The sequence below is a fragment of the Triturus cristatus genome, chromosome 1_2 (assembly GCF_964204655.1).
Source record: "Triturus cristatus chromosome 1_2, aTriCri1.1, whole genome shotgun sequence".
Taxonomy (NCBI): Eukaryota; Metazoa; Chordata; class Amphibia; order Caudata; family Salamandridae; genus Triturus; species Triturus cristatus.
The window spans coordinates 1,056,840,998-1,056,867,401 of NC_140580.1; the positions used below are offsets into that span (position 1 = coordinate 1,056,840,998).

A 26,404-nucleotide genomic window follows, 5' to 3' on the forward strand; every position below is an offset into this window, starting at 1 on the left:
GTGTCCCGGCGCTAGTGCCTAATAGAAAAAGAGGAAAGAATGCTTGTGAACCTCCGAAAGAGCCTACCCAAATGGTATTTAACAAAAGTCATGTTTTTAGTTGTTTTTTAAATAACCTAGAGTTATCCAAGCTCCGTAACTCTAAGGGCAGGGTGTTCCAATCTCTAGCTGCTTTCACCGAGAGAGAGCAGCCGCCTAGCCTCACCAGGCGGAACCTAGGGACCGCCGCGAGGCATTGACCCTTCGAGCGTAGCTGCCGAAGAGGTTCATAGAACACAAAACGCCTTCTGAGATAGAGAGGCCCAGTCTGATAAAGAGCCCCATGAACCAACACCAAGGCCTTAAACCGAACACGCTGTTCAACCGGAAGCCAATGGAGTGTACGAAGGTTCAGGCTACCACTATTTAATTCTAAATAGTTCTCCAAAAATATATTATAAGTAAATTACTTCCCACCCTATTCCCCTATAAGCCCATAACCCGCTACGGAATTAAATTACGCAAAAATAAATTAACATAAAATTCATTACTTTAAAAAAATTCAAACATACATTTCAAAAATAATACATACATTTAACACATATACTAACACTTACAACACTAAAAAAATCGATATTTTTAACAACTATATTATGACTGTCGATATTACTAACTTCGATATTATGAAAAACGATATTTCTTACCTGCATTTCGATATTCTGCACCACTATAGTTTTGAAAGTCGATATTATGTCCACTCGATATTTAAAACTCAATATTTTGCCATATCGATATTTAAAATTAGATATTTTGACTGATTACTGTTTCGAGCAAGTGCTACCTTAACTGCACTAGTCAGAAATTCTGTGTGATGCATCACATTATCTGCAAGAAACGGCACAGGAAAGGAATGCAGTGAGACCAAAAGAGAATCCATTTTATAGGTGTGGTCGACTCTTTTCATCATGACGACTGGTGTGTTACATTGATCATGCTGCCAAGCCACGTTATTTACAGTTTTATTAGTTAAACTCAAGCTTTCGGAACCATTTATTAAGGGGCCGATTCCGATTCTGGCCGCAAAACGAACCGACCAACACGGACCCGGACCGAATACTGACCGACACGGACCAGCGCCGTACGACCTGTGCAGTACGATGCAACGCGTGTGAAGTACAACCGACACGTACGGAATACAAGCCGTACGACCGAACCGTAGGGAAAATAGTGAACTAGCCGGAAAACCAACGCAAATATCACTGACCGACAACAACCCGAAATGAAGCCGACCGACCCGTACCCGCGATGTATGATTTGCGCAGTACGATGCAATGCGCGTAAAACCAGACCGACTCGCACGGCGACCAAGCCGCACGACCGACACGCAGAGACAACCCGGCACACAAGCAATAGAGACCGCTGCGGTCGACGCGTACCAAACACAGAAGATAGGCAGTGTGAACGAGGCGGAGAAGCCCGCACGAGACAACAGCAGCGTCCGTTTCCGTCACATGAACGTCTCCTTCATGCCTACAAAACACAAAGGAAAAAAGACAAAATAAGGACCAAACTAGCAATGACAAAACCAATAAATACCACACAAAATAACATGGGACAAAGGCACACCCACCACTCCAACTATATAAAGGACGACAATCACTACCATCATCCCTTGCAAACAGGAGACACAGCCGGCAGCAAACACCAGTACACAGCAACCACAGACACACTCACAACTCACCCATCACACAACTCACACACCATCAGCAGCTCATACAAAAGCACACACATATACACCCAGCAAAACCAACACCAACACACCATCACTTGCACCCTCACACACACATCACTCACCACCACCACCCATCACCAGGCCCCCAAAGAAGAATCCAAAGTTCACAGATAGTGAGTTAGAAGTGCTGGTAGACGAGATCATCAGAGTAGAGTCACATTTTTTTGGTACATTGGTTCAAAGTAGGCCTGGGCGAAGCACTACGCTACGCTCGCGTAGTTTGCGAAGTTCGCGCTACTTCGCACTACGCGAACTGCACGTAGCACAGTGCGAACACGCGTAGCGTAGTGTTGCGTAGTGCTGTGGTCATTTTTTGCGTGCTCGCGGTCCTCAACGTCAAGTTGGCGACCGCGAGCAAGCAAAATGACATCCCGGCGAGACTTTTTCCTTGTTCGTGTAACGCCCTGAACGTCTCAGGATCGTTTAACAGACACGATAATGAGAACGCAACCACTTGTGAAGGTTTAGTTATTTTAATGAAGGCAAAAATAATACAAGGAATAAACAAAGGTTATAGTCACTGGAATCCTCCAGGCTAAGTACGTTACCAGCCCACAGCACGGATGGTCCTAACCGTCCTCTGCATATACGCCGATCCCGGCGTATGCCAACAGAGGGCAGAAATGAAATGGCCGACAATGCCAATCGGTAGGCTGTGAGGGGCACGAAGAGTGTTGGGGTGAATCGAGGAGTCAGGGAAACACCCAGCCGGGGTCTCTACCTGAAGGGAGCAGCCGCTCAACCTCTTCCTCAGACTGCACCGGGACGCGGAGTCACCTCCTGGTGATGCGTCACCGATACCCCAATCACAAGCAAAGAAGACTGAACCGAGAGCAGCCGCTCGATCGATCCCGTGGACTTCCGAGTTTGTAACGTGGCAAACACCTCCTGGTGTGCGTTACAGCTGGCAGTCCCTGTATCTCTGGTCGGGCTGGGAGTTACGACTCCAACCAGCAAAAGCGCCACTGCGCTTTGACTCGGCCGAGTCAAAAAGCGAAGCTCAATGGTTATCCGGTAGAGCTTCCGGGTCCTTCACAGGTGACGATGGGGCAAGACACGGCCCAGGGAGTAACGACTTGACCTACCTCCGTTCTTGCCTTACTGGAGCACCACTCCGGAACACTGCTCTTCACTAAGCAGGTACGTCGGTGTAAACACAATATCTGACAGCGTTGTACCTCCCAGTTCCTCCCTTTATAGGGCGTGTTTTCCTTGAGTTATGTAACAGCTCTCCTGTTTACATAAGGGCGTGTTTTCCTTGAGTTATGTAACAGCTCTCCTGTTTACATAAGGGCGTGTTTTCCTTGAGTTATGTAACAGCTCTCCTGTTTACATAACCTCTCAACCGCTAAGCATCCTGGGAGATGTAGTCCGTTTTCGCTGGTTACCGTTTTCCTCCCCTCGCATGACAGGAATTCTTGACAGTACATCCTCCCTCTCAGCGGCTCCCCACGGGTCCAGCGCTGGCAGGAAAACGCCGATGGAACAAGGAGACCAAGCGCGGAGCATGAACCCCTTCAGCCGGTTCCCATGACTGCTCCTCCGGGCCATAGTCTTTCCTCGCAACCAGGTACCACAGCTTCCCCCTGCGCCATTTGGACGCCCGTATGCCCGACACTTCATACTCCACCTCCGACTCCACGCATACCGGCCTAGGTGTCCCAGACGGCTTGGAGGGTGCTGGTTTGAGCAATGATACATGAAAGACAGGGTGTATCCGCAATGACTGGGGCAAGCACACCTTCACGTTCACGGGACCCATACACTTGGTAATTCGATAGGGGCCCATGTACTTGGGATGGAACACACTGTTCTTTCGAAACCTCATGTTTCTTGTGGATATCCAGACGTAGTCTCCAGTGCGGTACAGTGGCCCGGGCCTTCTCTTCCTGTCTGCCGCAGCCTTGTATCTTCTCTTGGCCTCTATTAGGACAGCCCTTGAGCGCATCAACGTGTCTTTTATGTGTGCCACCCTGTCCGCTGTGGCGGGAATCCTGTCCTCTCTGAACGGATGTAGAAATGGCAAGAACCTGGGATGTTGGCCATAGTTGCTATAGAACGGAGATGACTGTGTGGAGCTGTGAGTGGCGTTGTTATAGGCTATCTCTGCAACCCATAGCAAGTCGACCCATTCTTCCCTGCCCTGGTCCACAAAACATCGCAGGTACTGTTTGAGCGTTTGGTTCAGGCGCTCGGTTTGGCCGTCCGTTTGAGGGTGGTAGCTGGTGGACAGGGCTGTCTTAACATGCAGCGCAGTGCACCAAGTCTTCCAGAATTGCGCAGTAAACTGCGACCCCCGGTCCGACACGATCACCCCAGGTAATCCATGCAGTCGTACCACATTCTTTAGGAGTAGTGACGCCAATTCCCCGGCCGTAGGGACTCTCTTGCAGGGGATGAAGTGCCCCATTTTCGTCAAGTAATCCACCACCACCAGTATTGCCGTCATCCCCTGGTCTACCGGTAGGCCCACCACGAAGTCCAGTGATATGCTATCCCATGGTCTATCCGGGGTCGGAAGTGGATGTAAGAGCCCTTGGGTTCGGCCATGGTCGGCCTTCATGGTAGCACACGTAGGACACTCCTGTCCCCACCTCCTGACATCCACTCTCATGGTTGGCCACCAGAAATGCCGTCCCATGCTAGCCACCGTTTTTTCAAAGCCCAAATGACCTGCGCATGGAGAGTCATGGCACCAGATGAATGCTTGTTTCCTTAGCCTAGGCGTGGGTATCAATAGGCACCTGCCCTTCAGGGGTATCCCGTCCTTCAGCTGCCATTCTCTGTGACTGAGGAGCCACCTCCGCCATGCGAATGACCTGATCCCTCTCTTTATTCCCCTCAGGAAAGTATCCGGTTGGATAACCCCCAATACCATCCTCGGGGAAATGATGGAATGCTCGGTCGCAGGCAATGGTTCCTTAACTGCAGATTGACGGGACAGGGCGTCTGCCTTCCGGTTTTCCGTCCCCGGCCGATATGTGATGCGGAAGTTGAACCCCGCAAAGAAGATCATCCACCGCAGCTGTCTGGGAGAAAGGTGTCTTGTGGCCGTCATGAACTGTAGGTTCCGATGGTCCGTGTACACCGATACCACATGTCTTGCCCCCATCAACCAATGCCTCCATTCGGTGAAGGCGTCCTTGATTGCGAGAAGCTCCTTCTCCGCAATATGGTAGTTGCGTTCGGCGTCGTTGAGTTTGCGGGACATGTACGCAACGGGATGAAGCACCCCTGTGTCGTGGTTGCGTTGGGACAAGATAGCCCCCAGCGCCACATCCGATGCGTCCGCTTCCACCACGTAGGGGAGATCCGGATCGGGGTGAGCCAACACCGGCGCCTTACCAAAGGCGCTTTTCAGGGCCTCAAAGGCTGTGTTCGCTTCAGGGGACCAGACAAACTCCTTGGACTTCCTCAGTAGCTGTGTGATTGGGGCCACCAATCCTGAAAATCCATCTATAAACCGCCTGTAAAAGTTGGCGAAGCCAATGAAACTTTGGACGTCCTTCACGCTTTGGGGCACCGGCCATTCTTTCACCGCCTTGATCTTTCGTTCTGCCATCTCCTGTCCCTCTGGACTCAGCATCACTCCGAGGAATTCCACGGATGTGACGTGGAAGTCACACTTGCTGAGTTTACAAAACAGCATGTTTTCCCTCAGCTTTTGGAGCACAGCTTTGACGTGGTGTACGTGCTCCTCCACACTGGACGAATATATGAGGATGTCGTCGATATATACGACCACATAGATATCCAACTCCTCTCTGAATACCTCATTCAAAAAGTACTGAAAGGCTGCCGGGGCGTTGCACAGACCGAACGGCATGACGAGGTACTCAAAAAGGCCGAACCTGGTCTTAAAGGCGGTCTTCCACTCGTCTCCGTCCCTCATGCGCACCAGATGGTATGCCCCTTTCAAATCCAACTTGGTGTAGATACGAGCTTTCTTGACCTGTTCCAGAAGTACACTGATGAGAGGCAAGGGGTACCGATTCTTTACGGTTATCGCATTCAATGCCCTAAAGTCCACACAGGCTCTCAGCTCCCCATTAGCCTTCGGGATGAAGAAGAGTGGCGAGGCGGCCGGAGACTTGGACGGGCGGATGAATCCTAGCTTGAGGAGTTTATCCAGGTACCCCCGGAGATGCACGTTTTCAGGCTCCGTCAGGGCATACAGCCTGCCGCTGGGAACGCTGGCCCCTGGCACCAGGTCGATCTGGCCGTCAAACTGTCTATGTGGTGGTAGCACTTCCGCCTTCACCTCATCAAATACATCCTTAAACTGTGATAAGCCTGGGGGAGAGCCACATCTTTTTCTGCCGCTGTAGCCACCGTCTGACTCCCGCTCTCATCTGCGTCAAGGGATTCCGTTCTTATTCCACAATGCAGGATGCAATACGGTGACGTCAGTTCGATGCGATGTGTTGGCCAATCCACAGAGGGGTTGTGTTTCTGTAGCCACGGCAATCCCAATATGACGCCATATTGGGGCGCTCGGATGATGTTAAAATCGATTTGTTCCAAATGGTTCCTCCCACATCTCATCGGAAGGACCCCCGTGTGCTGCCCGATGGGCCCCGTCACCAATCGCCTTCCGTCTACAGCATAGACGTCTTCGGGTACAGCTTTGGGAAGAAGCACTAGCCCTAGCCTGCATGCCTCGTTGTGGTCCATAAACATGCCAGTGGCCCCTGAATCCACCATGGCCACTACGGGTATCCACTGGTCATGCACTCCCACGTGCACCGTGAGAAACAGGTGTCGTTGTCCCTTAGTGACCGAGTTGGAAAGTGAAGGGATGGATGAGTGACTCCGAGATGCCCCTTCTTTGGTCTGGGAGTCCTCTAGTTTTCCGCCGGTACGTCCACCACGGCTGTTACCGACCGGTTGGCCCGATAACGTGACGTCTTCGGTTTGGCAGGGCATTCACGTACGTAGTGGCCTTTTTTGCCACAATATAGGCACAATCCTTGTTTACGGCGTGACTCTTTCTCCGTGGCTGTGAGGCTCGCTCGTATTGCGCCGATGTCCATGGGTTCTCCCTTGGATGCGGTGGCAGTTTCAGGACTTCCCACTGTCACATAGGATGGAAGGGATTTTCCTTTTCTCCCATGATCCCCCTTTCTTTCACTTAGCCTATGTTCCAGCCGTAATACCAGGTTGATAAGGCCCTCACATGTCTTGGGTTGTGGGTCAATATGAGCCACGGCGTCCTTGAGCTCATCGCACAGCCCGTGATGGAAGAGCGCCGTCTGTTTAGCAACAGGCCACTTGGTTTCCGCAACCAGCCTTCAGAACGCGTTGAGATACTGCACCAGGTCGTTGGATCCCTGTCTCAACTCAAGCATTTCACGGTCCGCCGTGTACGAGTCAGCCCTTCTGTCGAAGACCTTCAGGAATTCTTCGCGAAAAGCACCCCAATCACATAAGATGGGGTCGTCCCTGCTCACCAGAGGTACGGCCCATTGTGCCGCGTTTCCAGCCAAATAGGATATAAGGAAAGCCACACGAGCCTGACTCGTGGGGAACGCCCTTGGTTTGCACGATAAATGTAGCGCCACTTGTGTGAGGAATACCTGCACTGTGTTAGGATCCCCACTGTACCTCTCTGGTGTTGCCAAGGGGACGGCTACCGGCATTTCCACTACTACCGCAGTGGTCTGGTTCGTGAGGGAGGTGCTGGGCGTGAGCGGGTCCAATTGGATAGCATCCAGTCTGGCTTTTACATCGGCTGTTTCTTGCCTGGAGGCAGCCAATTCACTTTGCACGGTCGCTAAAGCAGCCAGCACATCATCAAGTGTTGCCATGTCTGTTATCGACCGGGAGACAGTTAGTGTTATTACGGTCGGATATTTTGTAACGCCCTGAACGTCTCAGGATCGTTTAACAGACACGATAATGAGAACGCAACCACTTGTGAAGGTTTAGTTATTTTAATGAAGGCAAAAATAATACAAGGAATAAACAAAGGTTATAGTCACTGGAATCCTCCAGGCTAAGTACGTTACCAGCCCACAGCACGGATGGTCCTAACCGTCCTCTGCATATACGCCGATCCCGGCGTATGCCAACAGAGGGCAGAAATGAAATGGCCGACAATGCCAATCGGTAGGCTGTGAGGGGCACGAAGAGTGTTGGGGTGAATCGAGGAGTCAGGGAAACACCCAGCCGGGGTCTCTACCTGAAGGGAGCAGCCGCTCAACCTCTTCCTCAGACTGCACCGGGACGCGGAGTCACCTCCTGGTGATGCGTCACCGATACCCCAATCACAAGCAAAGAAGACTGAACCGAGAGCAGCCGCTCGATCGATCCCGTGGACTTCCGAGTCTGTAACGCGGCAAACACCTCCTGGTGTGCGTTACAGCTGGCAGTCCCTGCATCTCTGGTCGGGCTGGGAGTTACGACTCCAACCAGCAAAAGCGCCACTGCGCTTTGACTCAGCCGAGTCAAAAAGCGAAGCTCAATGGTTATCCGGTAGAGCTTCCGGGTCCTTCACAGGTGACGATGGGGCAAGACACGGCCCAGGGAGTAACGACTCGACCTACCTCCGTTCTTGCCTTACTGGAGCACCACTCCGGAACACTGCTCTTCACTAAGCAGGTACGTCGGTGTAAACACAATATCCGACAGCGTTGTACCTCCCAGTTCCTCCCTTTATAGGGCGTGTTTTCCTTGAGTTATGTAACAGCTCTCCTGTTTACATAAGGGCGTGTTTTCCTTGAGTTATGTAACAGCTCTCCTGTTTACATAAGGGCGTGTTTTCCTTGAGTTATGTAACAGCTCTCCTGTTTACATAAGGGCGTGTTTTCCTTGAGTTATGTAACAGCTCTCCTGTTTACATAACCTCTCAACCGCTAAGCATCCTGGGAGATGTAGTCCGTTTTCGCTGGTTACCGTTTTCCTCCCCTCGCATGACAGGAATTCTTGACAGTTCGCGATCGCGAGCATGGAAAATAAACCTCCTGGCGAGATTCCCAACGCGAGGAGGTCAGGTTTCTCATTGCGAGGGGTCGTGTATGCTCGCGACCGCTCGCGATGAGAAACTACCAGTTCGCGTTGATAAAGCTGCCGCTCGAGTATAAAATCTTCTCGAGCAGCAGAAAACTACAGCTCGCACTGTGCAAGATGCCATTTTCAATGATTGCACAGTGCCGGATGCTTGTCCGCACTGTGCAATCATTGAAAACAACATCTTGCACAGTGCGAACATGTTACTACTCAGTTCGCGAAGTGCTACGCGTAGCTCGCGTAGTGCGAACTTCACTTTGCGTAGCTTCGCGAAGTGCTACTTCGCGAACTACGCCCACCCTTAGTTCAAAGGACCACCATCTCGCAGAAAACCAAGATGTGGGCTAGGATTGTGGACAAGGTGAACACCCAAGCACCAGCAAGGCGCACAAAGGACGATATCCAGAACAGGTGGCATGACGGGCGCAGGAGGGTCAAGAAACTCACCGAAAAAGATCACGTCCTGAGTCAGTGCATCGGCGGTGGCGCTCCTGCCAATCCAGTCTACTTCAGGACCTGGGAGGTGAAGGTGCGAGACATCCTACCACCAGAGAGCGTCCATGGCCCAACAGACATCCCAGAGCCTGGTGAGTACACAAACAACATACCCAAGATTGTGTGGCAAGGGGACAGTGAAACCATGCACCGCAAGCAAAGCTACACTAAGCAATAGATAATCAGCCCAAGATGTGTATGCCAGTCAGACAAACACAATACCTGCCATCTCAGAGTGACTGGGAACTGTGTCATGACATGCACCAACCTACCAACAAATAGAGCAAGCCAGTGGCACTAAGCCAAATAGACCCTGCCAGACAGTGTGCCACCACAAACACACCACCTCACAGTGCAGCTGACTGTCAGGAGGGAATAGTGGGGATGCAGGTGAAGTGAGTGTAGCCAAAAGCATGATGGGGCCTGTAGTCACAGAGAATGCTCCCCCTCCTGATTGGCCCATCAAGACCTCTCTGAAACATGACCACATCACAGGGAGTGGAAAATGACTGACAAGATGGCTCACACTGGGTCCTGCTGTGGGGAGCACACGGCCCTGCTAGGGATTGTGTGCTAATCAGAAGCAGGACACCACTGACTGACATCCTGAAAGACAACTTGCATGCCCTACAATGGTAGCACGATTCATGATGGGAAGGAGGACTGACAGCCCTGACCATACTTATCAGCATGGGGAGACACCTCCCTCAACACAAACTCCACACAACTCACTGGGTACAATGCATTGACACACACCTCAGTGAAATATCAGCAAAAGATACCCCGTACTGGGTGCTGCTGTGTGAAGCACAGGGGCTCACTTTGGACTTGTAGCCAAACAAACACCAGGATTTCACAGTCAGCCATCTTGACATTGCTGTCACACCCCCACACAGGGAAGCAGAGTCAAGAGGGAGGAAGTATGGGTATGCTGGGAAGGGGGGTATAGCCAAGAGTATGATGGGACTCGCAGTCACAGACAACCTACACCCACCCACATGGCCCAGCAAGATCAAACTGAACCATAATCGCCTCACAGGGAGTGGGAAAGGACTGACAAGATGTCTAACACTGGGCTCTGTTGTGGGGAGCACAAGGCCATGCTGGGAAATGGCCAACAACAAACATCAGGACTTCACAGTTAGCCACCTTGCCATTGCTGTCACACCTCTCACAGGGAAGCAGAGTCAAAAGGGAAATAGCCAACAACAATATCAAACTCTGTCCGTGACAAGCTGGGAAAAAGCAGAGTACAGGCAGGCATCTGTTTGAAAAGTAGAAAATGTCATGTTTATGAACCAACGATGCATGTAGAAACATAAATCACATTGTGTGTCTCTTCCAAACACAGGTGGTGCTGGGCACCCAGCACCAAATGATGAGGATACCCAGTCCCAGACTCTGGTGGACACTGAGCTCTCTGGTCTGACTCTCTCACTGTCCTCTTCGGATGACGACGACCAACCTGGCCCCTCCGGTGTGAGCCATCATGCAGCACCAGCAGCATCAACATCTGCCCCCCCTGTACTCATGCCTCCAGCATCTGGACACCGACAGGGCACCCCCGTCAACATGGACAGACCAAGGCCAATCAACACCCACAGCACAATGACACAGGACCCCCCGGAAGCTACAGCAAACACCACCTGCAACACCACCCAAGGGGTCCTAGTGTCACATGTGCGCCCCGCCGCTGGTCCTGCCCGTGTGGAGAGGGGTGGTGGGAGGGGTGGGAGGCACAGGGCACGCCTTGCAGAGGGGTCTGGACTGCATGATGACCCCCACCTGGCACGCATCTTAGATGCGTACCGGGATAGCACCAGAGGATTTGGCCAAGTAGTGGGGATCCTCAAGGACATGCAACACGAGCAGGTCACCCACCATGCCTGCATGGGGGCCAAGTGGGATGACATCACTGCGTGCATTGGGACATACTACAATGCCTCCGCCAGATCAACACCATCTGTCGCAACACCATCTGCCAGCACCACAGGGAGGGAGGAAGACTCTGGTGGAGAGTCCCCTGCACCGCAGAGGCCTGCGCATGAGAATCCCCCCCCCCCGGAAGAAGAGGGGTTGTCCGAAGACAGACATGTGAGAGGCAGATGTCCCAGCACATCCCCCAGGGCCTCTAAACCTGTTCTGGACAATGTTCTTTGTGCGCAACCAGTTCACCTTGTCCAATCGCACACAACTCGCCCACATGACATGGAGGGTTCATGTTGGGCCAATGTAGCAGATGACTGTGGACTTTACTCTGGACATTTCATCTACCATCACTTCCAACTCCAATGTGAACTTTGTATTCCCAAACCACTGTACAGCACCCACCATCCTGTACACTTCCCTCACACATGTTTGTAAATAAACTCACCAGTTCACCATACTTGCCTCTGTTGTGATTCCAACTTGTCATGTTCAGGGAGATGTCGATCTGCTACACAACACAGTGCATGCCAAATACTGCAACAATGTGACCAACGTAAGGTGAGTCATGGGGATGTGACACATGTGAGGGAGACACACCACTATGGCAACACAAAACATACTCACCATGGCCATGTTACTTATCACACACAATGATGTTGACCTGAAACACATTGGCATGCACAGACACAACACCGAGCCCAGTCAGTGGTAACAAGTCCATAGGTGAGGTAAGCAGATGTCACTCAGATGTGGGAAGACAGACAACGCACATAACAAAGCGTAGCGCAGGTTCATTACACATCAGCAACACGTTTATTCCACACTAGTTGCACGGTAATTCTACATAACAGTGGACACACGCTCCCAATGTGTTGGAGAATGGAAGTCCAGGGATGTGTGGTACATTAGTTGATGTGAATTGCCAACTTCCACACTGGTGTTGGCTTCTGGGTGTTGGGGGTCAGTGTTGACCACACAACAGGCAAAGTACCCTGGGAAGGACAGACAAGAAACAGTCAAAAGCACAGAAGAACAGGAGAGAAATGCAATACACATGCACAAAACATGTTGCAAAACACTAGTTAGCAGTACTACCCTATTGTGGAGTACACATCACCTGAATGGACACATCACAGCACGCATCCAGTCAAGTGGCACACAGACACACTCAGACAGCAACAGAGCTGCCACAATACATTCCACGCTACCTCCGTACATTCACATAACAACCATGGAAACTCATATTCAGGTGAAGAAATTGTTGATGAGCTGGGAGCGGACGTCACCATCATCTTCATCATCACTGGCATCTTGGCCCAGGCCGGGATCCTCGACAGGTGCCGGACGTTGGTCATCGTCATCGTCATCCTGGATGAGAGGCACCTCCTTCTGCACCGCCATGTTGTGTAGCATGCAGCAGACAAGGATAATTTTGCACACCTTTGCAGGCTCATATGGGAGGGCCCCTCCGGTCTTGTCCAGGCAGCGAAAGCGGCTTTTCAGGAGGCCGAATGTCCGCTCAATCACCCTCCTACTCCGACCATGTGCCTCATTGTAGAGCAGCTTGGCTGGTGTCACAGGGTTCCTGAGGGGTGTCAGCAACCACAGCATGTTGGGGTATCCGGAGTCACCTATACACACAAAAATGAACAAGTAGCTGAGTTTTGTAGGAGTGCAGAATACAACATTGACAAACACACACAATGAGAAACAGTCAGTACACACCGACAAGCCAGGCATGCTGAGCTGGCATCTGTGACATCAGCGTTGCAATGCGACTACTCCTCATAATGTAGGCATTGTGCGCAGAGCCAGGGAACTGTGCACACACATGTGTGATTGACATGTCAGCAAGACAGACCACCAGAGCATTGATTGAATGGTAGTGCTTCCTGTTCCGGTATGCCTGCTCATGTGCCTGTGGTGGTACCAGGGCAACATGTGTCCCATCAATAGATCCGATGACGTTCGGCATCCTCCCCAGTGTATAAAAGGCATCCTTTATTTCAGGAAGTTCGGCTGTGCTCGAGAACTTTATATACAGGTTGAGGAATTGCAACATCCCCTCCAAGACATCGCGTAGCACCCGACTAAACATCGTTTGCGACATCCCACCAGCAGTAGCCACAGTGTACTGGAAGGTACCAGTAGCAAAGAAGTGCAGGGCTGCCATCACCTTCACCTCTGGGGTCAGTGCTGTAGGGTATGTCCGGCCAGGTAGCAGATGTGGCGCCAACTGCTCCGCCAACTCCACAATCAGTGGCCTGGAGAAGCTGTACCGTCTGATGCAGTCTCATTCCTGCATGGTTGCAAGGTCTGGGAACGGCCGATGGACAGCTGGACCCCTGCAGTACCGAGATGCACAAAGGAAGATTGTCAGTTCATTCACCCATGTGGCCATGACCACGATCAATATCACATGCTAGTTCATGACATTACACAATGTACTGAGGTGTGTGCTGTTGGTCATGACACATATGTCACCTACATGACCACAACCTCACATCTCAATTCCACATGTCCACATGAGTTCCATGTAGTGCAATAGCCAATCATCTGGCTGTGTCACCCAACCTATGTGCTGCTGCAACGTTCCAAACACACACCACAGTAACAATTGAGGCCTCATGTCGCCCAGGCATCACAGATCTTTGCCATGCAGAAACCCAGGCTCCCTGTATTGCCACATCAACACGGCAATGGACATGGCGAGGCACGTACACACCACAAGGCAAGTGTAAGTCCCACAAGTAGTGGCCACTGTTGTTCCTGCTGGCCCAACATGTACGTCTCTTAGACACACACCCCATCAAGGTTGCTGCATATACCACATGGATGTGGAGACTGTCACCCATTGGAAACATTTGATCAGACACATCTGAGACACAACATGCACACAGACTGTGGGTGCACATCAGTATTGTGGATACAGGTATCACTGTGACATACATGCCATCACCCCCAGGACTCAGGGTGTATGTGACCTGTCCTAAACATATTCAACCTGACACTGTGTCCGTGACTCATGCCCATTGCTGTCCAATTGCACATCACAGTGGTAATGTGCACAACACACAAAGGATTCTGCCCCCATGTACACGTGCACAGCCTGGGAGTGGCTGCACAAAGTGCCAGCCAAAAAAACAGATGTGCCCCCCCCAAACACCCAGGGAATGCAGCCTTACATGCCATGGGACACTGTGTGGCCAATGCTGTAGTGTGGTAGGTGTGCACAGGTGTCCCTGGCCAGTATATGTGTGTTGCATCCATATAATAGTCACACTAATGAGGTCCGACGCGGTTGACAATGCGTACGCATTGCACGGGTCATGTCCGAGCCGTGCGTACGCTTTGTCATTGAATGCAATGAGGGCCGAAGCGGGTGACAATGCGTACGCATTGCACGGGTCATGTCCGAGCTGTGCGTACGCTTTGTCATTGAATGCAATGAGGACCGACGCGGGTGACAATGCGTACGCATTGCACGGGTCATGTCCGAGCCGTGCTTACGCTTTGTCATTGAATGCAATGAGGTCCGACACGGGTAACAATGCGTACGCATTGCACGGGTCATGTCCGAGCCGTGCGTACGCTTTGTCATTGAATGCAATGAGGACCGACGTGGGTGACAATGCGTACGCATTGCACGGGTTATGTCCGAGCCGTGCGTACGCTTTGTCATTGAATGCAATGAGGACCGATGCGGGTGACTATCATGCATACGCGTCGGACAGGCATGGTCTGAGACATGTGTACGCCTTGGCCATTGAATCGTATGGAGACGGGTGCATGTGTATATTCAAAATACGCGTTGTACAGTCAGTTGAATGAGCCTGTCGCACCCATTGGCTCCGGACTGTCATGGAGACGGATGCGGATTCAAAACTTGTACGAGTTGTGCACTGGAAATTCAATTGGATGCCTACAACAATGTCGCAATTTCAAGTGTTCCATGAAGGTGAAGATTTGAACGATGCAGTAGGCGTGTATGAGTCGTACTTTTAAATGGATTTGCCAGATTCATAGAATGCAACCGCGTTGGACCTATCACTTGGGACACATGGCACAGAGTCTGCCTCTGCAGCACAGATATAAGGCTGGCTGGCCCCCAGGGAGCTCACTTGCCTGAACTACATACTACTGGACCACATCCCTGCTACCACTGCTGCTCTCTCTGCATCCTCTGGCTCCTGCTATGGCACGTACTCTGGAGAGGGCCTGTACTGCTCGATTTTTCCCGGCCTTCCGGTGTTGCAGAGCAATCCATAGGACTTCAGTCTCTTTCCATCCGAGTCTAAGGACTGGAGTAGTGAGTAGGGCCTATCTATTAGACACTTGTGACACCATCCCGTGCTCCTACCCTTAGCTCAGGACCTACACACATAGCCTAGGGGATAGATTCGTTAGCCTTGAGGATAATTTGCCCTATAGTGAGGTTGTTTCATGGAGCTGTGTTGAATTCAGGCCTGGTAGGCCTCAAACGGGAGAGACTCCATCTTTCTTTCTGCTCCGGCAGCCCGGGACCTTTCCAGAGGGAGGGGGATGTTTTAGTTATGAGGTGTTATTCGCTTGGAGAGAACCGGTTCAGGCCGGCCCTTATCGAAGGATTGTATTTTTCTTCATGCCGAAGACACTACATCAGGCCGGCCGGCTGGGAAAGTGTCCTTGGTACGGGGAGGTACAGGAATTTGGTGGGCGGCAGGTTTCGAGCTGGAAATTTCCATGAGGGAATGCACTTCTATATTAGTGAAAGTCTGAGTGAGATAAGGGCACTTGCTTCTAGACCATAGGCGGCATCTGGCCGTTAGCAGAAGAGCTATTACTTATTCCAGGGAAGACTGATGATGAACTTGAATCCAAAGAGGAGAGAGTAGCCGATAAGGACGAGGTTCCAGTGACTCGGAGAGGGAGAGGGGAGCAGACCCACAACTGCAGAGGGGTGACTTCCAGGCTAAGCCGAGGCATAGACGAGAAGGGAACCTAGATGACCATTGAGCACGGGCTACGTACCATAAAGGTGAAGTCGACCCCTTTTTCTTTAGAGTATACAACTTAATCTTTCACTTTCCTTGCAGGTTGTCTATATATATAATGTATTCTGCGAATGTGCATGTGGCATTTAAATAAAGTATTTAGCTTGTTGTACGTTAGCATGTGTTGTATACTTTTGTATAGGAGGATAGCCTATTCTTTAGTCAGAGTTGCCTTAAAATGAACAGAGGTTAATCCTGGTCAGGTAAGTGGTAACTGGATGAGGGGGAAAACAAGCCCCTCGAACTAGAGAACAGGTTGTGCTCCGCTAATGGTCTTTGTGTGATCTGATATATAGTAATCCCAATTCCCCTGTCGTGTACTACCGTGATAATAGGATGAGCTCGTGCCGAGGCTGCCGTGTAGGTAGGAGATTCTGGGTCTGACTGAGGCCGCGAGATCGTGTGTGTGTCGCTGCCGAATGGGTAGGAGATTCTGGACCTGACTGAGGTCGCGAGACTTTGTGTGTTGCTACCGGACAGGTAGGAGATTCTGGGTCTGACTGAGGCCGCGAGATCGTGTGTGTCGCTGCCGAATGGGTAGGAGATTCTGGACCTGACTGAGGTCGCGAGACTTTGTGTGTTGCTACCGGATGGGTAGGAGATTCTGGGTCTGACTGAGGCCGCGAGATCGTGTGTGTGTCGCTGCCGAATGGGTAGGAGATTCTGGACCGGACTGAGGTCGCGAGACTTTGTGTGTTGCTGCCGAATGGGTAGGAGATTCTGGACCTGACTGAGGTCGCGAGGCTTTGTGTGTCGCTGCCGAATGGGTAGGAGATTCTGGACCTGACTGAGGTCGCGAGATCGTGTATGTGTCGCTGCCGAATGGGTAGGAGATTCTGGGTCTGCCTAAGGCCGCGAGACTGTGGTTGCTGAGATTGCGAGGCTGTGAGGTCTTGATATATATATATATATATATATATAATAGGAATTCCCTGTCCTTAGGTGGTACATATATATGTGGTTATTTAGGTGTAAAAAGGCCCTAGGGAGGGGGTAACGTTCTGGTTTGGGTCAGAAGGGCTCTGTAGAGCGGGTTCCACCCGATCCGAAAACCCAAGCAGAACAGGGCCCCAGCCTTAACTGAGGAGGAGAACCAGGCCCTGCTGGACGGGCTCCTTCCACAGTACAGCAAGCTCTATGAGAAGCCAGGGGAGCAGGTGAATGTGAAGTCCACTGACTTCATAATTATGCATGTTGGCTGACTAGCAGTACTAGCAGTGTGTACACCAGTGGTAAGCATTCTCAATGACTACTTACATGTACCCACACACCAAAGTGTGTGGGTACATGTAATGAATAGGTTTCCTGCTGCAAAAGTGCCTTATTGCAAGCTTCAACTATCCAGGCATTGTTAACATGTCAGACATGCAGGTGATTCTTCCTTCCCCATGGTTGCACTACCTGTGTAATTCATTTCCCTTTGTGATGACATGTATATCCAAATGTGTGGTGCACAAATGTGAGGCATGTGTGTTAATGTACTTTTCACTTTGTCATCCTCACAGGTTGATGCCCATCAGAAGCAGGAGATCTGGCTGACCATCGCCCGGGCTGTTCGTTCTGTGGGGGTTTACAAGCGCCGGATCCGCAACTGCCAGAAGAGGTGGCAGGAGCCAGAGGATAGCTAGAGTCCGGCTAAAGCTGTCACCTACACGCAGAAGGGGAGGACACCGGACCCTGACTCCCCACATGCTCCGGATACTGGCGGTGGTCTTCCCGGACCTGGATAGGCAGCTGAAGGCCAGAAAGCAGCAGGAAGGGGGTAAGTCCATGCCTAATCTGTGTACTATGTCTGACATGCTAATTGCAGTCTTTTGGCCTGGTCACACTTCCACATTACGTAGGTCTTGTAGTCCAATACTCAGGTCCCTTAATTGTGTGATGCACCCTCCTCATCTGTTCCACAGGTGTGGCCCCTACAGTCTGTTGCTTGTGTCACTAGGGCACTGTGTCCCTGCAGTCAGCTACGCTTCAGCTACCGGTCAGCATCTGGTCCCGTGACTCTGTTGTGTATTACATGGGTGGGTAAATTTTTTACACAATGCCTGAGATCTGACATGTGATCTGTGTGTGCCCTTGAGATGTGTACCAATCGCTGGTCTGACTCGCAACATGTGGCTGGGGTATTCCAAACAAACCTATGCAGCAGGGGCCTCAGGAATATGTTTATCAAGTATGTCACACTTGCTTAGCCACCTGACTACTGCCCAGCGCCAAACACTGTTTCATGTAGACCGGGCCAGTCATGGCTCCTCAAGGGCATTTAGAAACACTCTGTAATCCCACTCCTGTGTATGAAATTGCAGGTTATGCTTAGTGACATGTGCCCTCAGGTGTCTGTCTCTGTGTCATTAGGGTGTGGCTTGTTGTTATGTACAACTGGGGTGTCCATGATTCAGGGTGTCAGCATGACATCTGAGATGTGACTGTGAGAGAGAAGACCTGTGTGACATATAGGTGTGTGATCATCTGACAGCGCACAATGGTGTATGCAACTGTGTCCTTCATGCAGCTGGGTCACATGCATGGCAGACTGTGATGTGTTATTGTACAGGGATTTGTGTTTGCAGAGACTCATATGTATGATTTGCATGATGTGGGGTCTTCTGGGTCCTGGATATGTTGTTTGCATGGGATGGGCAAGTGCGCCGGTCATCAGCAGAGTTAGCTTTACCCCTGAGCTAGGATTGTGAGTCAGTGCATATTGTTGTTGTCTGAATGCCCTTCCCCTGTGACAGGAGACAATGTTGACTGACTTTCAGGGCATCCCAGTGCCATGGCATTGAACTTGCTGTGAGCGATCCTGCATTGTGTTCAAGTGTGCACCATGCACCCCATTGTGGCATTGACCATCAGGACATGGGTACATCATAGTGTGTGTTGTTGGCATGAATCACAAGCATTTGAAATGAGTCTCTGCCAATCCCTTCATCCGGACACCTGTACTGAGTCAGTAGCAAGAGATGTGCTGTGCGTATAGTGACATACTCCTATATGTTCACTTGCATGTACAACTAATGTGTGGGTGGTGAATGTTGACACATTGGGGTGTTAGCATCCAACATGCAACGGACATATGTGTGAAAGTCAAGGCGGGATATGTTTGCCATGGTTGATGTTGAGAATGACAATTGTCTTATTCTAAACAGTGTTGGCACTTTGAGCTGTGTTCAGCTTATGATGCCAGGGCTTGCCCTGTGATGTGATGTACTCACTGTGGTGTGTGCAGTTGGTGCAGGTGACTGATGTTGTTCTCTTACTTCCTATTCCTATCCAGATACATCCACGGCCACAGGAGGGGACAGCTCCATGGACCAGGAGGAGCCACAGAGCCCGACAGAGACAGAAGGAGAGGAGTCGGTGGACCCAGTGGCACGGAGGGCGAGTGGAGCCACACAGAGGAGTCGTCAGCACCATCACCTCCAGCTGAAGGCCACAGCAGCTCTGAGGATGACTCCCTTGTGGAGGCGGGTGTCAGCAGCCACCAAACCCCAGCTAGTGAGGCTGTCGCCGCCACCACCACCCTCCCATCGGCTCCCATCCCAGAGGTCCCTGTGGGCTCCCGTGTTCATGAGCATGTCTCCTTTGTGCCAGGCACTGCTCCCCCTGCCCCTGTGTCCCCTGCTGCCCTGAGTGAGAAGTCTGTGGACTTACTTCGACAGATCCATGTAGGGCAGACGTCGATGCTGAAGGGCCTCCATGCACACACAGGTCTGTTGACACAACTGGTGTCATTCATGGAGGACATTTCCTCTGGCATGTCTGCCCTACAGAGGACCAATCAGTCCATGCCTCCTCCCTGACGGCAGCAGTCTCCCTCCTCCAACAGTCCCGTACCCCTCCTACCCCTGCACCACCCACGATTCCTAGCACCCTACCTGTCCCAAGCACAGAAACCCCCAAACCAAGATCTAGACGTGTACACAAGCAAGAGCAGGGACTGATACCACACTCACAGGGGCTGGTTTGCAGACACACACAGTCATCCACAACCACTCCGCAGTCCTCCGAGACCTCTCCCTCCCAGCCCCCTTCCCTTGCCTCACCTGCAACCCCATCTCCCCAGAAGCTCTTCCTCTGTGACCTTGGCCTCTTCCCCACCGACCCTGCAGATCCTGATTACAAGGGGAAGAGGAAGTCCCCACACACAGAGGGGAGTGCCCCTCATACCCGGACACCCTCCCCCAGGCGCTGTCAGACAGAGATCCCCACCAGCAAGTCTCCCCGGTGCCAGAAGAGCAAGACCCCACCGCCACCACGCAGCTCCAAGGGACAGTCTCCGTCCTCCATCCCCCAGGCCACCACTCCTGAGGTTCCCCCGCCACCCCCTGCCCCAGGTTCTCCCACCCACAGATACACCACCCCCAAAATGCTAAGGCCATCCCCCCCTAGCACTTGCACCTCCACACCTGGTCAGACAGTTAGTGCCACTGATGTGGGGACTGTGTCGTCCCCCCCCCGCCCTGCCGACCTCACCTGTCCCCCATTCCGCTCCCATGGATGTAGGCACTGCATTGGAGTCCACGACCACCCCGTCTGACTTGGGCACTACAGTGGTGAGCCAATCCACTCCATCTGACCTGCCCACTGGAGTTGTGCCAACACCCACCCCATCTGACTTGTGCCCCACAGTTGTGACAGCACCCACCACTTCAGTCAGCTCCACTGCAGTTGCAAGTGTCTCGCCTGCATCCCCCACCTCTTCACTGCCTCCTTCTGCTGCACCCTGATCCTGTCCCTGCTGTGCCTGGCCTGCCCCCATGTATGACCCTCTGAGGGGATGACCCCGGTCCTTAGCAGTGCAGCAAAGCAAGGTGTGACAGTTGTCACTCTACTTCACTCCGAGGCATTTGGACATGGACGGGCCATTGGCCTTTTGTTTACACAGAGGTTTAACTTTTAAAATGCTGAATAAAGCTTTTTTTTTCTACCTGTGAACTAGACTGAGCTATACATTATGTTGATGATGTTTAACATGCCCTTGCACCTGTGATGCTTTGTTTACAATGTTGAATACTGATGTGTTGCTGTGAGGTACTCCCTGTGGTCCATGAGATATGTATCCAATTCTGGTGGGTATCCATGTCATCCTTTGCAGCTACCTGGATGTGTCAGGATCAACTATTTGTGGACATCTCTCTGTGAGCATTTCATTTGCATGGTCACATCTCCGGCTTGCACCCATGCACATATGATGTGCTTCCCATTGTCCAATTTGTCACTTCCACATACTTTGTGCTCATCAACACTGGACCTACAGGTGTGGGTAGCATTGTAATAGGAGCAACTGGGTCCTCTGTGCAACTTGCTAGACATATGTTGTGGGTATGTGCAGATGACTTAGGGGAGACTCATGTACCCAGGCTGTTGTGACCAGAGCCTTCATTGTGTGGTATCTGATGGCTGACTGTGTTCTGCAGACATGAGTGAGACTTGTGGTGAATATGCTTGGCACAGCTGGGCTTCCACAGGAGTTGGGTCCCCTCAAGTGAGTGTGTTGCCCAGTGACATGGCCTGGGCCCATGGTGTGTGTTCTATGAGCATGTGTGTGTGTCCACATCCCTGTTCATACACAGACAGTGTTCCCTTAATATGTTCCTGTTGTTGATGCTTGCTGAGAGGTACTGGTTTCATCCCACTACTTTTCCTATGGGCTACCAGATGTGTGGGTGCATGACACACTACTGTTAATTGGTGTATCATCATTGGGATTTGTCAGTTCTGAGTGGTGATGATGTTGTCACACACAGATGGGACACAGTCAGGGTTCCTTACGGCACCTATTTATTTGCTAAATCATGTAGTTGTCCCTAGGTGGTAGTTTTCAGTGATTGAGACATTTGTATGTGTGTGTGACTGCTCCCACTTGTCGGGTTCATGGCTGCGATGCTGGCAGGTGTCAGCATGTGTGCCTTGTGGTTCTCCTTGGCTTCTGCATTGTCCTGGGACTGTGGCAGGGATTCTGGAGGTTACGTGAGCTTTAAGGTCATGGCCATGAACCGCATACTTTGCAGTATGTCTGTCATTCCCCAGGGTTGTAAACTGTCCTTGTGTGATGTGTCTGTGCACCTTAGTTCCTCCCAACATTCCTGTGTTTGTCATGGGTGCATGTGCAATGTCACCTGTCCATGTGGGCTTTACAGATACACATTGTTGCAGTTCAGGGTGTGTGGTGTTGAGGGTGGACTGATGTGAATGTTTGCATGGATGGTCCCCTAGCTCCCGTTTGTCCATGGATGAGGGGCCATGCTGAGTGATTTGTGTTTGTGTATGTGTGATGTACGTTTGTGGTACAGGACACATGTCTGGGTTTCCCAGTTTGTATGACATCTACCTTTGTCTTCACAGTGGAGGTGTCATGCATGCTTGTGTCACCCCAATGCTTGGTCCCTGGGGGTAGTGCTGTTGTGTTTTGCAACACAACAAGGGTACCCCTAATATAGTTTCCTATCTCAGGGTTTTAAAGTAAATATTTGTGAAAAATATATAGGAAACAATAGTTAAAAAGGTATGGTAATGTACAAATTGTTCAATATCCAAGATTAAGCATGACTATCACAAAAAGGGGATTGATTGAAAATTCATTCTTTAATGTTTTTTGTCGTGATATTTATAAAGTTATATCGTTTTTTTTCACACTTTTTTTCTTTCCCCTGATTTTTCCTTTGCTTTTCTTTTCCCTTATTCATTCAAAGCAATACTTATATAATCAAATTATTATAGCGTCCTAACATAGTTTATCTAAACCTTTCTTAATTGATATATGGTTTGCCAGACACTATACATTTACGTATTCAGTCATAATACAAAGTTTATCAAACAAAGATACTACATAATAAACATGGCTTATTTCAGTCTACGCGCGTTTCGGCGTTCAGCCTTCCTCAGGCGGCCATGGTATTCAAAAAATCCTAAAACATAATGAAGAAAAAGAATAGTCTATGACAAATTGTACATACCCACCGAATCAAGTGCACATTACATTAAAAAGGCCCCACATTGACCCTATACATATATACATATATACATTTATATACACTTTATTTCTATAACGCTAACTGTAAGTTGATTATAAAACAGTAATCATCTCTAATTAGAATCTATATGTTTCAGAGTCAAGAATACGATTTTTATCCATATTAACGACTTCTGCATTTGATACTTCTCATCATTGTTGCACCTATAATGCCTCATTCCCCGTTTAATGTGAATATCCATCTCATATATTTAGCTTCGGGTTTGGGAAGTCTTCCAATGCCTTTCTACAATCGTGTGGCCACCCCATCGTGATTTTGGGGGCTAAGAGACTTCGTATAGTAAGAGACTTTATTGATATGAAAAAAATGAATTAAAATAAAATAAAACTGACTTCTTACTGCATTCGCAGGTATCATATTACACTGCTAATGTTACCTTATCCATTCAAAGAGTATCTGCTTTCAAGGTTCCCTCTGTTAAATGGATGCTGTACCAGTTCTATGTTTTCTAATGGCGGTGTTGTTTGTTGGCGTAATATGTATCCACTAGTCACTTAAGCAGTCACCGAGTCATCGACCATTGATGTACTAAAATAACACCAGATAAAACAGAATGGTGTATTATACTTTTAGTCATGATACTAAAGTTTAAAGCGAATTATAGCTATCAGGGCGCCAAAAAGCACTTACTAGGGCAGCGGAGATTCTGTATACGTCCTATCGAGCTTCTCTGATATCTGGGGAGGAGCGCGTTTTGAGGAAATCACATACGTTCCTTCAGCGTATTATCGCGGGTTCTAAATGGGAACACATAAAGCGGTTGGTTCTAATGCAGCACGTTTGGGCATAGTGTTCGTATCATCCAATTCATTAAGAATCTGTCACAACTTACCCGATCAAATTAGTTTTTTACTGCGGCCCGTTATCTCAACTTGTTTGAAGGACGTATGTTATCTGTGGATTTATTTACTAAACCCACAGCTCGTAACACATTGTTACATTTCTCTAGCTACCACCCAAGGATGCAGAAAACAACTATTCCGTTCGGTCAGTTCCTCCGTCTTCGGAGGAACTGTACCAATATTTGTGATTATGATCAACAGTCAGAAGTAATGAGAGCGAAATTTGTAGCTAGAGGATACCCCAAAAGATTGGTACGAGACTTATAAGAGAGCTCGATACTACGATCGCCAAAGTTTACTAAGTAAAAAAACACCTAAACAACATGACCGACTTGTGATGGTAACGCGGCATAGCACAATGAATGGTAATATATGCCAGATTATTAATGCTAACTGGCATATTTTGAATGCGACAAGAGCAGAATCAGACCATCTACCTAAGCCCATGTTTGCGTATCGCAAGAATAAGAACCTCAAAGATCTAGTGACAAGATCACGGATGCCAAAGAATACACCCACATTCATTCAGACCACAATTGGAGGCCTACCTGCTTTGAAAGGCAATTACAAGTGTATGTCTTGTCTAGCTTGTGATTCTGCACTAGAAGTTAGACAATACTCCATAAATGGAGTCAAAATAGACCTACAATGCTTGACTAATTGTAAATCTACTAACATCATATATGCCATTTTATGTCCCTGCAATAGAACCTACGTAGGGGAGACATCAAGGTCTATGGCAACCCGTTTGACGGAGCATAGGTCAGCGATCAAAAACAAGAAGGTACAAGCGCCATTAGTCCAACATTTCATTGAACACAGCCATACCGCGAAAGATATACGATGGCTAATTCTCGAGAAAATCAATACTAGTGGGACACAAGGAACTGAGATTCGAAAAAGGAGAGAAGTTTTTTGGATATTCTCTCTGGACACTTATAAGAAAGGATTAAACAGTGAGATACCATGGAGTCAAGCCATACGATATAACAACTAATGTCACACCTGATAGTGAACAATTCTCCGGTACTAGAGAAAATAATCGGTGGGATGAACAATTAAGAACTGTCTGTTTTTACATTCATAGGGTTGGAGTCTTTATAATGAATATTTCATTAATAAAATGACTGTATAGGTTTATTAAAAGCTGATTGTTACCCCCCATGATCAGGAATACCGCTATTAGTGTCAGGTATTCCTTTGATGCATTTATCATCGCCTTAATGGAAGATTGAGTGCTGCTTTAAGCAGAAGAGTAATGCTCTCGGGAACTGACCAATGACCGAGGAGTTCCGAGTATAAATAGAGTGGTTTCACGCCTAGTCTCCTTTCTACCTTGGTGATCTGCTGGTAACAGGGAGAAAGGACTTAGATTGCGAGGTGAGTGCTGTAAGATAACACCGATGAATTAGCTCTGCGGTCTTTAACGTAGCGTAATGCTTTGGCACATTCGGTAACCGAGCAGATTTATCTAAATTAATTATATGCTCCTAGGTTCGGACGATTCTGATATATACCTTAAATCACGTCGATGAAGCGTCTTTAAACAAGTTGAGATAACGGGCCGCAGTAAAAAACTAATTTGATCGGGTAAGTTGTGACAGATTCTTAATGAATTGGATGATACGAACACTATGCCCAAAAGTGCTGTTGTGTGTCAGTCTCTTGCTGTGTTAGTTGGTGTTCATTCCAGCTTGTGTCACATGTTTCTGTTGTGCTCCCTCTCATCTCCCAATGCCTGATTGCCCACTGAGGGTGTCCCAATGATGGTTTACTTTTGTATGGCACTGTGTCCACATCTGTGTCACTGTGGTTCAGCCCCCCGCATGTGTTGTGTAGTTGCCTGGGGATACTGTGACACACACACACACATGCTGTGTCAGATGTGCAGTGTGAGTTTGCCTGTTTGTGTTTGTGCATCTGCACCAGTGCATTGGTATTGCTGTTGTGGGCCTTTGTCTGGATGCTCTTTCTGTGATTTTGCATGCTGTTCCTGTGAGTTATGTCACATCATTGTGCACATTCAACCTGGTTGTGAGGTGCCATTGCTGGCATGGAATGTGAGTTTGTGAGCTGACACCTACAGTCTACACATGTTGTTTTGATTGGTGTGTCTATTTTCGAGATGTGTGCATGCTTGGTGATGGTCACTTCTGCTCTTGTGTCATTGTACACTGTATGCATTGTCAGCCCCCATGTGTGGTGCTTGTCTGCATATGGCCGAGAGTGTGTTATGTTTTCACAGCACTGTTAGCCTCACCACATCTCTGTGTGTATGGGACACAACCA

General features: G+C 49.7%; 1 long non-coding RNA gene across 2 annotated transcripts in view; it reads right to left on the reverse strand.

The window, feature by feature from the left end:
* Window positions 1–22,811: 22,811 nt before the first annotated feature.
* Window positions 22,812–26,404, reverse strand: part of LOC146868649 (uncharacterized) — a 135,626-nt gene continuing 132,033 nt past the window's right edge. For both annotated transcript variants that reach the window (XR_014963182.1, XR_014963180.1), the window contains one exon: window positions 22,812–23,147. This is a non-coding gene — a long non-coding RNA (uncharacterized LOC146868649). The remainder of the gene's footprint in view (window positions 23,148–26,404) is intronic.